Here is a 14,512-nt window from a genome sequence, read left to right on the forward strand (position 1 = left end):
CCCGTTACAGAGCGATTGGCCATCAGTCCAGCTGATTTATGAGGTGCTCTGTGTGTAAATGCTGCTTGTTTGCCACTGTTATCTGTGTAAGGAGTGTCATTACATCAGATCTCTCGGTTTTAAATTCCTGCAGACCGGGCGATGAGGTCGTAATAGATAATGCAGTTTGAAAGGGTCATTCTGAGAAAACAAGACAATATCCAGCGCCTCTGGCCCTAGGATCGAGTGCACACAAGCCACTTTATTAACTATGTTCCTATTTCAAAAATAGTGTGAATAATAATAATGTAAATAACGAATGCAGAACGTTTCTTTCCTTTGCCTAGTAATGTGGCAGAAAAAGACAACACTTGCTTTGTCCTCCACACTCCTGTTTTGGATTCACTTCTCCATGGGCTGGAAATGTTTCATAACCTTTGACCTTTTGACAAGGGGCCCTTTCATTTCGTTCTAGCAGCTTGCTTGAGGCGAAATACATTTTTTCCGCTTTTAATTGTGTATAAACATCCACTGTAATGTCAAGGCCCATAACTTGAGACAGAGCCCATAAACGGAGAAACTCCTCTGTCCAGGATTGAGGCAAATCTAGGCTCCAGTGTAACATACTGAGGTTATGCAACTCTATGGCCACAGCTCAGCTTTTTAAATGCTTTTTACGTAAACACAATGGCCCTCATTTATCAAAAGTGCGTACACCAAATTTCCAGCGTACACCTTGCGTACACCCAAACCCACGGTGACTTTGAGATTTATCAATATGGACGTTGGCGTACGGCACGCTCAAATCCTACGCCAGCTCAGGAGGTGGTGTACGCACGTTTGAGTTAGTGGGAAAATGCGCAGAAAAACAATTCCTAGCACCACAAAACGCACTGACAAGATATGCTATATGACCCACTGTTAAAAACCACAACAACAACATTGGTGTTTATTTTTGTGTAACATGAGCGTCAATGTTTAATTTGTGTGACTTTACCAAAGTGTTTGATCTGTAGGCATATGTATTCCTCCAGTCGCGAGCCTGTGCGCTTTACCTGACGTTTCAGGCCCGCGCCTGGCTCAGCAGCTGCGCACGGACTGGGACTAAAATAATTCAGACTGACAAAATAATAAAAATGGCCTTCTTCTTTTAAATAATAATAAAATCAATAAAAACGGCATTTTCTTCTAAATAACAAGCGTCATTAAGAATAATAAGTGAAGTTTTTACTCGTAATTTGGGTCCATATTTTGTTTTTGTGAGCGCCTTTATTCCCACTCTTTAAACTCCCAAATAAAACAATTTCGGGTTTTTTTCCACTTCCCTGGTGAGGGTCTCGATGGGCGCATCTCAATCATCTCAATAGTTCAGTAGTCAGAGCACTGATCAGGGAGTCAGCCCGTTGACTTATGTCCTAATCAGTGCCCTGACTAAGTGGACTAAAGAGATGATTGAGCGCGCCCAAACTCCACGTTGGAGAAGTTTCGTTTCTTTGCCGTCTTCTGTTTGTCCATGGCGTAAAATGAGGGCGTGCGGGAGGCAGAGACTTGAATATATAGGGGCGTGTTATTCTAATGACGATCGTTTTCAGCCGCGGGATTTATCAAGGGCAAGTATTGCGTACACCTGAATTGCAGAGGTGCGCACAGTTTCATAAATCAGGCGGTGAGAGGAGTGTAAGCATAATCTTACGCCAACATATACACCCGTTTCTACGCAAGATTGATAAATGAGGGCCAATGACTCTACCGGTGCAATAACTCTATGGCCTGGTTTCAAAGACATGGCTTATTAGGCCTTAGTTCAATTAGCACATTTCCATATCTTTTATAAACCCCTTAAAAAGCATTACTGCTGTGCATCTTAATAAATTAAGATATTTCAGTGCACATTGCTTTCAGCTATAACAGCTCAAACATGCAGTTTAGTCTTAAACCAGAGGCAAATTATTGTAATCCACTGTACATTCGCAATAACTCCATATATCTATATTTCAATCTAGTTTCCAAAAATAGATTTGGAAGGACTTGGATTTTCAAATTTATATTTTTATTTATAACATACGATTTTTCAGAGCCACTTTCTGCAGGTTGCATAGTTACACCAGTAGGTGGCGACAAGTCACTGTATTTTAAGTAAGTATCGAATCATTCAGTGAACCGATTTGTTTAACAACACGGATTCGTTTGTCTTTATGAGTGAGGCTGTGTCCGAAATCACCTCCTAAATAATTAAAGGAACACTCCACTTTTTTTTAAAAGAGGCTCATTTTTCAAGTCCCTTATGCTGCGTTCACACTGCACGCGAATGACGCGAATAAATTGCGCTATTCGCGCGAAGTTTATTGAATCCATTCGCATCATTCGCGCGTGGAATTCGCTTCATTCGCGTGTGACATTCACTACACAACAGACGCGAATTCGCGTCACCGGAGGGGGTTCTGCCAGGCAGCGGGAGTCGGCAGAAAGACTATCCGAGTTAAGGCTGCTCTCACCGGGGTTGATGAGCGCTGAGCTCCGGTGATCGCCTGGGTCTCACACCTCCGAAAACACCAGATCATATTTTCAAATAGGAGCTTTCTTAATAAATAAATCACATATTCGAGCTATAAACAACTACATTCTCGCCTGAAAAACTATTAAAACTACATTGTGTGACACAATACAGTAGTATTTTTAAATTACTCTGGCCTCTGGGTTTCCCCTATGGGTTTCCCATCCGTCACTTCACCACGTGACAGCAGTAAGCAGGGTCCTCATTGGTAAAACGCGGCGCGAATATCCGCCAAAGTTCAAATTTTTCAACTTGAGCGATTCGCGTGTTTCGCGTGATTCGCGTGAATCACACGTTCAAAACGCTCAATTCGCGTGATCCTTGCCGCCTCATTCACGCCGCCTCATTCGCGTGCGGTGTGAACGCAGCATTAGAGTTAATCAGTTTAGTTTCACCGTTTTTGAATCCATTCAGCCGATCTCTGCATCTGGCGGGAGCACTTTTAGCATAGCTTAGCACACATCATTGAATCGGATTAGACCATTAGCATCACTCTCAAAAATGACCAAAGACTTTCACTATATTTTCATATTTAAAACTTGACTCTTCTGTAGTTACATAGTGTACTAAGACCAACGGAAAATAAAGTTACATTGTTTTGTTTTTTTAGACCGATATAGCTAGGAACTATTTTCTGTGTAATATCACTGCACTGCTACACCCATGGTATGGCAGCAAAGTTCCCTGATTATTACGCAGGAATGAGAGAATAGTAATCAGTCTCTTTTTCCGTTGGTTTTGGAACACGATGTAACTACAGAATAGTCAAGTTTTAAATAGGAAAAATATGTTGTATTTATAATGTCTATTTACTCTTTATCTAACAGTTTAAATGTTTTTTTCACACTTAAAAATATATAGATGGATTTTAGAAAGGGGTCCCTCATAAAAGGTTCATCATATTTGGGGGTCTCTGACATCATAAAGTTTGAAAACCCCTGATGTAGGGAATAATCAATGAGGGCATGGGCGTCGCTAGGCCGCCTCAGCCCTCCTAAAAATGCGATTAACCTTTAAAACATATGAAACTGGCGGCAGGCTTATAGGCTTCGTCCCGTCTTTTAGTCTGTCTGTGTGTTGAGTTCTTCAATTTGCTGCCGCAGCCGCGCCGAGCAGAGCGCTCGTCAGAAGCAGAGGTGTGTGTGTGTGTGTGTGTGTGTGTGTGTGTAAATCTGAGCCTCATTGGTCTGTCACCGCTCGTCAATGTCAAAATATTTGAGAAAACCAATCAAATCAGAGTAGGCGGGCTTTATGTTCACACAGAAACTGCTGAGGCCATGAGCGCGAATTTTAGCAGTGCAACTCGACAACGTGAAGTGAGAGAAATTTAAGCAGTTGAAATAAACATTTATGTTTGACAGCTGCTGCTTTAAGTTCGAAATGTTAAACAATAGACAAAAATATTAAGGCAAATGAACAATCATTTGTCTAATTACGTCATTTTGAGTAAAAAATATGCCTGTGATTCATAATGATAATGTAGCCTAGGCCTAATATAACTTATATTTAAGTTATAACGAACAAGAAATATTAACAACGCCATTTTCATCCGATTAGGCATATTGATAATGAACATATTGTAAATTAATATAATTCTATTTGTAACCTTCAGTAAATTAAAAAAAAATCTCATTTTTTTATTGGGCATATTAGTATAGAATGTGTATATATAGTGAATTAATTTAATAAATTTAAACTTTAATAAACAGTAAATTAACATGTCTAAGAAAATTATTCATAAAACATAAATATCAGTATGTTAATTATGTAAACCATATATGTAAACCATAATATGTAAATCATATCAGTCAAAGCAGCGTTATGAGGGGAAGAGACAGGGTAAGATAAAAACAGAGAAAAAGAGAGATGTGGAGATAAGAAAGACAAATAATCTACAGCTCAGTGACATGGTTTTCAAGCTATTGTCTATTTTTTTGGCCTTCAGAACATCTTAAAATCCAAATATGTAGATCATAGAATTCAAATTTTCTTGGGGGAGCATGCCCATTAACCCCATAACATTTGGGATCTTGGTGATTATAAACCTGCCTACATTATTGGGTACGATTAATGCATGTAGGCTACAATATGGCCATGCAATAAGGTATTAATATTAGCTTTATACGTAACAGCCTATATCCTATGGGTATGCATGTTAGTAAGCTAAGGGAGAGCAGGGGCGAAAGTACCATTTTTCAGAAAAACTTACTTTTAAAAGAAAATGTTTTAGACAGAGATATATATTTGCTCTGGTCAATAACTCACAAGTGTGGTCTATCAATAGCAGGTGGTATTTTGTAAAAATGCAGAACGACTACAGTATAATTTTACTTTGAACATAAGATGCAGATTGTTACTTTTGACCCCATCAGGTGGGACGAAAGTAACACACAGGTGGGTCAAAAGTAACACAACAATAAAAGCTAGATTGTTTTGTGTTACTCTTGTTTTTATTAAATATACCTGACTATGACCTTGTTAATGTAACTGCAACATATTTTGTAGCTACTTTATCTTTGCAAAACAAATATTAAATTACATTTTCATTTTAAATATTAAGTTTAATAAAATGTTTCCAATTTAACCTGACAATAAAAACTTGTAGGTTTAGAATATTTTATGGGGCAATGTCAATCTATTTGATAATTTTTTTCTTCAACAATATGAACAATATGAAAATGAAATTAGCATAATATGTATTATATATATAAAAGTGGGACAAAAGTAACAAGTGTTACTTTCGTCCCGACAAGAAGTCCTGACATTTAAACACGATTTACTTTCATACTGAACAACTCTGAAAAGACAGACCTTCAGGATGTGTAACAGCTATAAATAAACTGTAGATTGATCATTACTGTGACACATGAAACGAGAAACACAACTTGTAATTAGAAAAAAAAGTACCGCTTCAGTAATTTACTTTCCGTACTCAAAAACTATATTTCGGACCCAACCGCGGGAAACAATGACGAAATCACATGATTTTTGGCAGATCCATCAAGGGTTGTGTGCTGAATGTGCTGTCATAGCTTGGAATGCAAATGTATTCAGGGCTCTGAGAAAATCGCTTTGTTACTTTCGTCCCGGTTCTCCCCTACTTGTTAATAGCGCAATTTGGACCCCAAACTAAAGTGTGATTTGTTTTTTTTCATAGGCTACCCTTAATGGGGGCTAAGCCCCCCTGAAATGAAAATCCTAAAAACGCCCCTGAATGAGGGTATAAGGGACGATTTCCGACACAGCATGAGTCATTGAATCATTCACTAAACCGAGTCATTAAAAAAAGATGATTTATTCAGTAATGAAACAAGTGACTGCTTTTATGAATGAGTGTTTGAACCGTTCACTCAGCCATTTGTGTAAAAACACTGACACTAATCATTCCAACAACTCCTCAGAAACTGCCCAAGCAGTCGTTGCAAGTTCTAACGTTGTACAGTATGTTATTTCTCACACACAATCTCGGCATCACTATCTTTTTGGGAACTCTCCGTATACAAAACGTTTTTAAAAAAAAAAATGTTTTATGCTTTTTGGCCTTTTTTGGGGGGGATCGGACGGTAGAGATTTTGACAGGAAAGCACCGGTTATAGAGAGAGAGTGAGAGGGGAATGGGAACGGGTTTTTCACATTGATTTCTCAATGTGAAGTGGTCTCTTAATTTCTTCCAGAGCTGTATATAGGTCTAATGAATTTTATGACAGTTAACTGAAGGATACAACAAATCATTTTATGATATAGCAACAACAACAACAACAACAACAAAAAGTTAAGCATAATATGCTTAAGGGTTACATATTATGTAACCCTTAATTATTGATTCCATATCAAATAATAATAATTAAAAAAGTTTTGTTACATCACATAAAATTACTTGTTATATCCTTGTTAACTGTCATACAAGTTGGCATATATTTTTCATAAAATAAAAAACAAAATAAGCTGGCATAAAAATATAAAATCCCATTAATTGTACCGAAACTAAAAAATAAAACATAAAAAATGTAAACGTATACAAAAACGTAATCTACAATACATAATATATCGTTTGTAAAACGTTTTGTCTCAGGATAGTTTTGCACGCGCACACTCGCGCGCGCTCGCTCGCTCTCTCTCTCTCTCTCTCTCTCTCTCTCTCTCTCTCTCTCTCTCTCTCTCTCTCTCTCTCTCTCTCTCTCACACACACACACACACACACACACGCACACAAACAAACATTGCTGAGAGGGTGAGACGCGTCAGGTCACGGCATCAGCTCTCACAAACTCTTTAAACTTTAAACGGTTAACCCGCGCGCGGAGGACCGGAACCCTTCACGCCGCCAGGGTGAGTGAGTGAGTGTGTGTTTGTACGGGATTCATTCGCTGTGTGTTCGGGTTTTTGAGGATTGTTTTTCTCCGGTTTCCATGGACTCTGGTCTCGAGAGGTTTGAGACTTTGAGCTGCACTTGTTCCTCCGCGGCTGGATCATTTACAGCAGGTTTCTTCCTCCTCTACACGACAATACGCTTCGGTTTCACCGTATATCGCTGTTTGTTCGCCTTTAGTGGCGGGTTCATTTAGTGTGACTTTATATTTGGTTCAGAAACAACCGAACAAAAGGAAAGTATTTGCTTTAAAGTATCAAAAGCTCATTGGCTGACATCGACTCCGCGTCTTCGGTCGTTCGCTTTTAACTGTTTGCATAAGTTAATTCCCGCTGGCTTAACCTGCTGTTTGGTTTAGTTGTGTGTGGTTTTATATGTTAGTCTGGCATTTTAGGGTCATGTAGAGGTCTGCAGTCAAACTCGCATAAATTATCCCAGACTTTTCATCTAAACAACAAAAGAGCCCTCTTCTTTGTGGATGTTTATGTGCAAACTTAGCAATAATCCATGTAAGCAATGCAAGGTTTCTATTAAAGTGTAAGGTGAGGTTTTAATCGCCCTTTTGTTGATTTGTAGTTTAATTTGAAGTGTTATGAATGATATGCATGAACATATAAGTTGCAAAATATTACATGCAGACTCGAGTTTAAAATTGCATGTTGTTCGTGTATCTTTGTCAGGTTGTTTCTGTCGCTTGTGCTCGTTTAAACTGCATAAATCTTCATCTAGTTTTTTTGAACACATGTTTCGTGTCTCAGAGAGCAGGTGCCTGCGGGCTGTCTAAAATAGAAGCAGGTAAAAGTGTCTGGTAAGTGGAGGAATATAGCCTGACATGAATTGTTGGCTGTCAGCAGAGGGTTATCATGAAATGCCTTTGTGTCCATGACCTATTGACTCCTAATGCCTAAAAACTGACCCTTGAAATGATAGAATTTAGGACATTAGGGTATCTTTAATAATTCTTGAGTTACAGGCATGCAAACTTTGTGCTTTGCCCCACTTTAGAACTGTCACCGTTGGCATATAATGCAACAAAGATTGCTGAAGTCAACAGATTTCACTAATAGACCTTCCAATCTCTCTAAAATAATGGTCAAAAATAAAATAATGATTCTGCCATCTTTCTAAAGTCATTTTTACGCCCCTGTAAATTGGCTCCAAATCTCAGGTGACCCAATTCTACAAAATAGTGGGTCAGTCAGCCAACATTCATCTGTGACATTTAATATTTGGGCTTTTTTCTTCATTTATGCATTTCTTCCACCAGACAGTTTTCTCTCTTAGTTTAATTAAATGTCATCACAAAATGTAACTATATCATTGCCCAGCTCTCATCTGCTAAATGCGACCTGTAATGCATGACGATATTAAGGCGTTATATGAACATCAACATCAGGATTTTCTGTAAAGCTGCTTTGAAACAATGTCATGTCACGAGGTAATGTGAGCATTGTAGCATACTATTATTCAAAATGCCTGTGTGCTGTTTCACTTACTACCTTTTAAAAATAGTAGGCTGTATATACAGCTAGTGTTTTATTCAGAATTTAGCCTTGATCTTTATTTGTGCTGTAATAATTAGAGCAGATGCCTTTACTCGCCTCCCCCCGATGGGTTCATTGATGTTAAATTAGTCCCTCGGGACATTTTTTAATGAGGAAATGATCCTATGAGTGGGTCATGGCGTATGTTTATCTGAACACGGTTTATGTCGATAACCCAGCCAGACAATGACCCGCCTTCATGGTTGAACACGATAGAGTCATGTAACCCAGATGAGTTGGCGCCGGGTCAGGCGGGTACCCAATATCCCTGTGAACCGAACACCAGCGGCCCGTCGATAAAAGAACCGGCCTTTCAGAACAAACTCTGTGAGAGTCAGACCGACTTACACTCAAGTGTTGTCTTAAAGAGATCGTTCACCTGAAACATATTCTTTTCAACAATGAACTTTCATTCTGGGGTGAATGGACCCTTTAACTGTTAGATTCATCCTGATTTTAAAAAAATCAATGCAGCGATTGACCACCTTCAGATGTGAATTGAGGCGATAGCAGGGGTCTCTCATTAGTTTTGACCCCTTTCTGCAAGCTACTGAAATGCGACCTGATCCAAACCCTACATCGATGCCCTAACCGGCTTCTGACCCTGTTTTAATGCCCCGTCCACATTGTGGATGCTGAAAAAGACTCGTCCACAGCACATAATGTCCCTTCACTCTAAGAAACCGCACAAAAGTGCCACTCTTGAGTTTGTGAGCCGAACACAGTCGTGCTTTGTGTCCCTCTGCCAACATCCCTCCATCTCCCAGAGGAGTGTGGAGAGAAGGATCTGGACTGATAGGAGGACGCCCTTATTCTGTTACCGTTCTGGATACTAATTACCCCTCTAATCTGACCACAGGCTAGTTTATGTTGCCACCAACACCTGCACAGGTCTCAGATCAGTCACAGGGTTTCTTCAGATAGCCACTGTTTATAGTTCTTCTCTTGAAAACACAGAGTGATAAGCAATGCTTGGTAATCGATAACAGGACTGAATAGTAATGATGCCCCGAGGCCAGTGAGAGCGTCACGGTTCAGTTGTGTTGTCTCTGCATCTTACCTTAATAGTCACGCGCATGCATTTTTATTATTCCCTGCAAATTTAAAGAATTAGTTTTATATAATGTTTTGAGTGTTGTATGACCAATGCTTGTATATTATTATAGTGTTTTCGAATTGGCTTCTATTTTGTATTTTCTGGTTTCAAATTTTATTTTACTTTAAGTTGTTGTTTATTTATTTGTTTGTCATTTTATTCATAAAAAAAAAATGTGGACAATATATCGGCCTCCATATCGGTATCAGCCTATATTTGATCAGTTTTAATGTTACCGTCATCGGTTCAATAAGAGAAATTGTAAATTTGTTCAAATATCTTAAAGCCGATAAATAATGTACACTGTAAAAAAAATTATTCAGGCCGCAATTGAACAATTGATGCAATTGAATTCACAGAAATTAAATTTGACCAACTAAAAAATTTAGATGTGATCAGTCACTAGAAAATTTGTAATCAGATTCTCAAAATTCTCACTTGTAATCAGGCTCTCAAAAATTATATAAAAATTTACATTTAGATTTAATATATCGGCAATATATCGGTTATCAGCTTTCAAATATAACTTATCAGAATCAGCTCAAATTTTCATATGGGTGCATCCCTATGTGCTTTAATTATTAATTACTATTAATTTCACCTTTAAATTACTAGTAATTTAAAAGTGAAATTAAAAAATAGAATAAAAAAAACTCGCAAAAATTGCATCGAAGTTGGAAAAAAGTATTATAAAAATGAAAAAATAAGCTTTCTGGACAAATAAAACATTAAGTATAATTTTAGGGCTTTAGGACCCGTGAGGGAAGGAAGAGGTTAATTTATTATTGTTTGAGCTTTAGTGATGTTTTAGTACTTTTATTTCAGTTATCTGCCAAGATACATTTCTATTTTTTGTTAGAAAATCTTTTAAAGTATGTGTATACATAAATATTATGAAGTTACCCTACATAACTTGTAGCTATTGTTGCAAAATATATGTTCCCTGCAAAAAAAAAGAAGAAAATCTGTTGTGTTGACTAAAAAAAACCTGCCGGCTATAATTATCCGAGAATTCAGTAAAAATGTACAGACCAACATACATTTTACAGTTTAAAAGTAATTTACAAAAACCAAAACCAAATTAAACTGGTATATTTAACAGCATATTTACAACTGATAACATAAAACTAAGAAGAAACACACTTAACACAGGTAATTCGGTGTACTGCTTTTTACTGTTAATAATAATATTTTAAAAATGGTACATTTAACAGTATTTTACTGTAAAAATACACAAAATTTGAAATTAGATCTTTAACTCCTTATTTATAGTACAGGAACTTGCTGTTAACCAATTAAATGTTGCATTTTTAGTCACATTTTATAGTCTTTTACAGTTAAAATTACAAAAAATGTTACAGTGTAATGGAATATACTGTGTATATAAACTATCATTCAAAAGTCTCTTATGCCCATCAAGGCTGCATTTATTTGATAAAAGAGACAGTAAAAACAGTAATATTCTGAAATATTATTACAATTTCAAATAAATGTTTTCCCTGTGAATGTATTAAAAAAAGTATTTTATTCCTGTGATCAAAGCTGAATTTTCAGCATCATTACTCCAGTGTCACATGATCCTTCAGAAATCATTCTGATAAGCTGAACATTTCTTATTGTCAGATTTTGAAATAGAAATCTTTTGTAACTTTATTTACTGTCAATAGTGTCTTTAAATAAGAGGGCCATGAGCTAATAAGTCATTTGAGGAAATATTATGAATACCACATGCATAACAACATGCATTTATGAATTATTCACAATGAAACCAGAAGCAAAAGTGGAATAAATCTGGATTTTAAGTTGACATTGGGAAGAGTCAGGTTGTGTCGGGTCACAAGACTCATGTGGGTTGGTCGTTTTTAATCTCAGATAACCAAAACAGGCTCATTCCAGAGATAATCGATTTATTGGCTGATGGGAAGGCTTTTCTGGCTGTTTTGAAGCGTCTCTGTGCTGAAAGGACTCATTGTGCTGGATTGACTTGATTTCTCTTGCGTGCCACGAGTTATCGGACACGGGTGTCGTTTTAGACCAGATAACACTAATGCCAGCAAATTCTTTCCTGGGAAATGATAATGATTATTCCCTGTTTGCATTTACAGTGTTGGTCCATGTAGCATCACCTCTTTCTCAATGTTACTAATGGTTTTATTTAATGCTTTGTGTGTTGTTTAGGTAGTCAAACAAGTATTTAATGAGATTAAATATTTCTGAAGGGAGTGTTTGAAGAGAAACAAACAGTTATGTGAAGGAGAGAGCGGTCAGCGCTTTAAAAGTGGGCTTGTACAAATCATATTGTGTTCAAGAGGCCGTATTCTACGTGTCTGTAGCATTTGACTTTTTTCCCTGAAGCTAGTCGAGATCTCTTGCACCAAGACAGTCGTAATTTAGTTTAACATGATCATTTTCCGCCCTCTCTCTGACCTTCTCAACTTGCGAGCTCAATTCCAAACTACAGCTCTCAAATCTCATTTGCATTTACTTTCATTGAACTACATTAAAATGTGTCACATTGTGATGCACATGGTGATTTGTGTTTTTGCATAAATGCAATTAAAGGTGCACTTTGTAGTATTTTTGCAGTAAAATATCCAAAAACCACTAGGCCGGTGTTATATATTTTGCTCAGTTGAGTTCTTACAATATCCCAGATGTTTCCAACTATTTGTAAATTTTGAGAAAATTTCTATTTTAACTAAGGACAGGGACGTTGCAGCATTGCATTTGACGGAGTCGCCTGTGAATCGCGTCATATCTGCGTTACCCTCGGTTTCGGGTGTTATTTGGCAGGAGCGCTTTACTCTTAGCAGTGTGAACAAGTGAACGCACGGAGTAACGTCATTACATCATTTTAAACACACTTAAATGTATCTAATATGATAAACAGAGCTCCATTACCTCAAAATCATAACCGGAAGAGCGGATCAGTGCAAGCGCCCGGCGGCTGTCTCCCGTCCCGTCATAATAAAAGTCCCGGTATTCGCGAGGCGTGTATTTGTTTAACAATCGCTCCATCGGCCGTGCTCAGCTCCACAACACTCGGTCCTGCTCTGCTTTAGACTACAGTAACGTTAATAACCGCATGCATGATTTCTGCCTGAGTCCTATTTTCCACAGGCTGTGAGGTGAAGAACACATGTCCCAAGATGCTGCGCTCACACTTTGCATCATCAAAGTACGCATTTGTTTTGAATAGGCGCCCTCCAGTGGACGGAAAGCTGCATAGTGCACCTTTAAAGGGATTGTTCACTGTATTTACAACTGAAACTGCGCAGGAAACGGACGAAATATTGAAAGGTGCCCTAGAATGAAAAATTGAATTAACCTTGCCATAGTGAAATAATAAGAGTTCAGTACATGGACATCACATACTGTGAGTCTCAAACATCATTGCCTCCTACTTCTTATGTAAATCTCATGAATCCAAAACTTCACGAAGAAAAAAAAGTGCTTCTCAACATAAACCCAACCGTGATGCAAGCGTTGGGGATCATTTATATGCACACCCCCAACATTTGCATTGTCCAAGTATGTTCATTATTAATTTACTTTACTTTTTTTTTACTTTACTTACTTACCATTTTTACTTACCGTTTTAAAATCTCCGTCCAAATTACTTACTGTTATTTGACCAACACCAAGGTCGTGTGATAATTTATATGCCGTCCGAATCCACATCTCTAAGTTTTCAAGAAAAGATGAACTGTGTATATAATTTTTGACTCCTGTGGAGCACCGTATCGTTGCGCTTCCCTGTAATTTGGATGCATTTTAAAAATCTAGCCTACACTTTTATTACTGAAATGCTGGGAAGTATTTACACGAATAAGCTTTCATCACCGCTAAAAAGAGAAAGAAAGAAAAAAAACATGCAAACATTTGAAATGAGGCGCTATTACAGCAGTAATTAATGTTATATAGGTTCAATTTGCAATATTACGCTCATTTTCACAATTTTTTTACATATTTTTTTAAACAGGAGATTTGAACTAATAATTTCCTATTATTAAATTAAATAATATTTTGTTCCAAGCATTTGACATTTTTACAGCAGACAAACAATCATTCGTCTGATCACGTGAGCAGCGTTCCCAGGAGTGGAGGATCACAACTCGCTCCTCCACCGAGAGAATAAATCGCCATCCGAATGCCCGAGTTTTATCACTGAGGCGGCATGCAAATGTATTTTTACGGACGTCCAGATGAGAAACAATTACCGTCCAAACAGGGCTTTATTTGAAAAGACCTGTGTCTTAAGCATTCATTTGTCCAACTAGCAATAAGTCAAAATGTAATCAATCTTACTTTTCTAAATAAAATTGAACCGATATACTATTTTATGTAACTGGTTCAAAAAAGTTAGGACCAGTCTTAAAGAAAAAAATTAGATGACTTACTTTTAAATGCCCACTCAAGTGCCTTGAAACGCGCCGCATTATTCAATGTGTTGATGTAATTTCCCCTGAAACGGCTCCAGCTGTTAGAAGCTCCTCCCCTTTTTTGAAACAGCCAATAGCGTTTCGTTAATATACAGTTTGACTAGAGCGGACCTTTCTGTTTGGTAAAGCCAGTTTCCTCTAACACCGTTTATCATCATTAATCTCCTCCATATCGCTTTGAAATGCAGCATTCTGTGCAGAATTCAAATGGGTCGATATGTGTGTTGTCTGCGCCGACTCGCGCATATGATCCTCGCTGCGCTCTTGTGTCTGTAGTCTAACTTTAGACCAGAGCCGTTGGTGTGTGTGCGCTGCTGCGGTGCGTGAAACTAACGTGAAAACAGACTTAATTCGCCTCAAAAGAAAGCATATTTACACTGAATCGTTTCCTATCTCATATATAGTGTGCTATGTGCCTTTCACCGTGTAGAAATTCAAATGTGTGTTAACAACTGACCGATTTCAGCAGCGTAGGGGGCGGGCTTTAGATTCTAGAGAGCATTTTGATTGGACAGAAAATTTGACAAG

At 37.7% G+C, this 14,512-nt stretch overlaps 1 protein-coding gene across 9 annotated transcripts in view; it reads left to right on the forward strand.

The window, feature by feature from the left end:
* The first annotated feature begins 6,733 nt into the window (after nucleotides 1–6,733).
* sema4d (sema domain, immunoglobulin domain (Ig), transmembrane domain (TM) and short cytoplasmic domain, (semaphorin) 4D) overlaps nucleotides 6,734–14,512 on the forward strand; it is an 85,222-nt gene continuing 77,443 nt past the window's right edge. For 7 of the 9 annotated variants that reach the window (XR_010898973.1, XR_010898972.1, XM_067423703.1 and 4 more), the window contains exon 1: nucleotides 6,734–6,862. The gene's annotated coding sequence lies outside the window, so the exon portion shown is untranslated. The other 2 variants (XM_067423705.1, XM_067423700.1) reach the window with 1 other exon arrangement.

Source organism: Pseudorasbora parva, chromosome 18 (assembly GCF_024679245.1).
Source record: "Pseudorasbora parva isolate DD20220531a chromosome 18, ASM2467924v1, whole genome shotgun sequence".
Classification (NCBI taxonomy): Eukaryota; Metazoa; Chordata; class Actinopteri; order Cypriniformes; family Gobionidae; genus Pseudorasbora; species Pseudorasbora parva.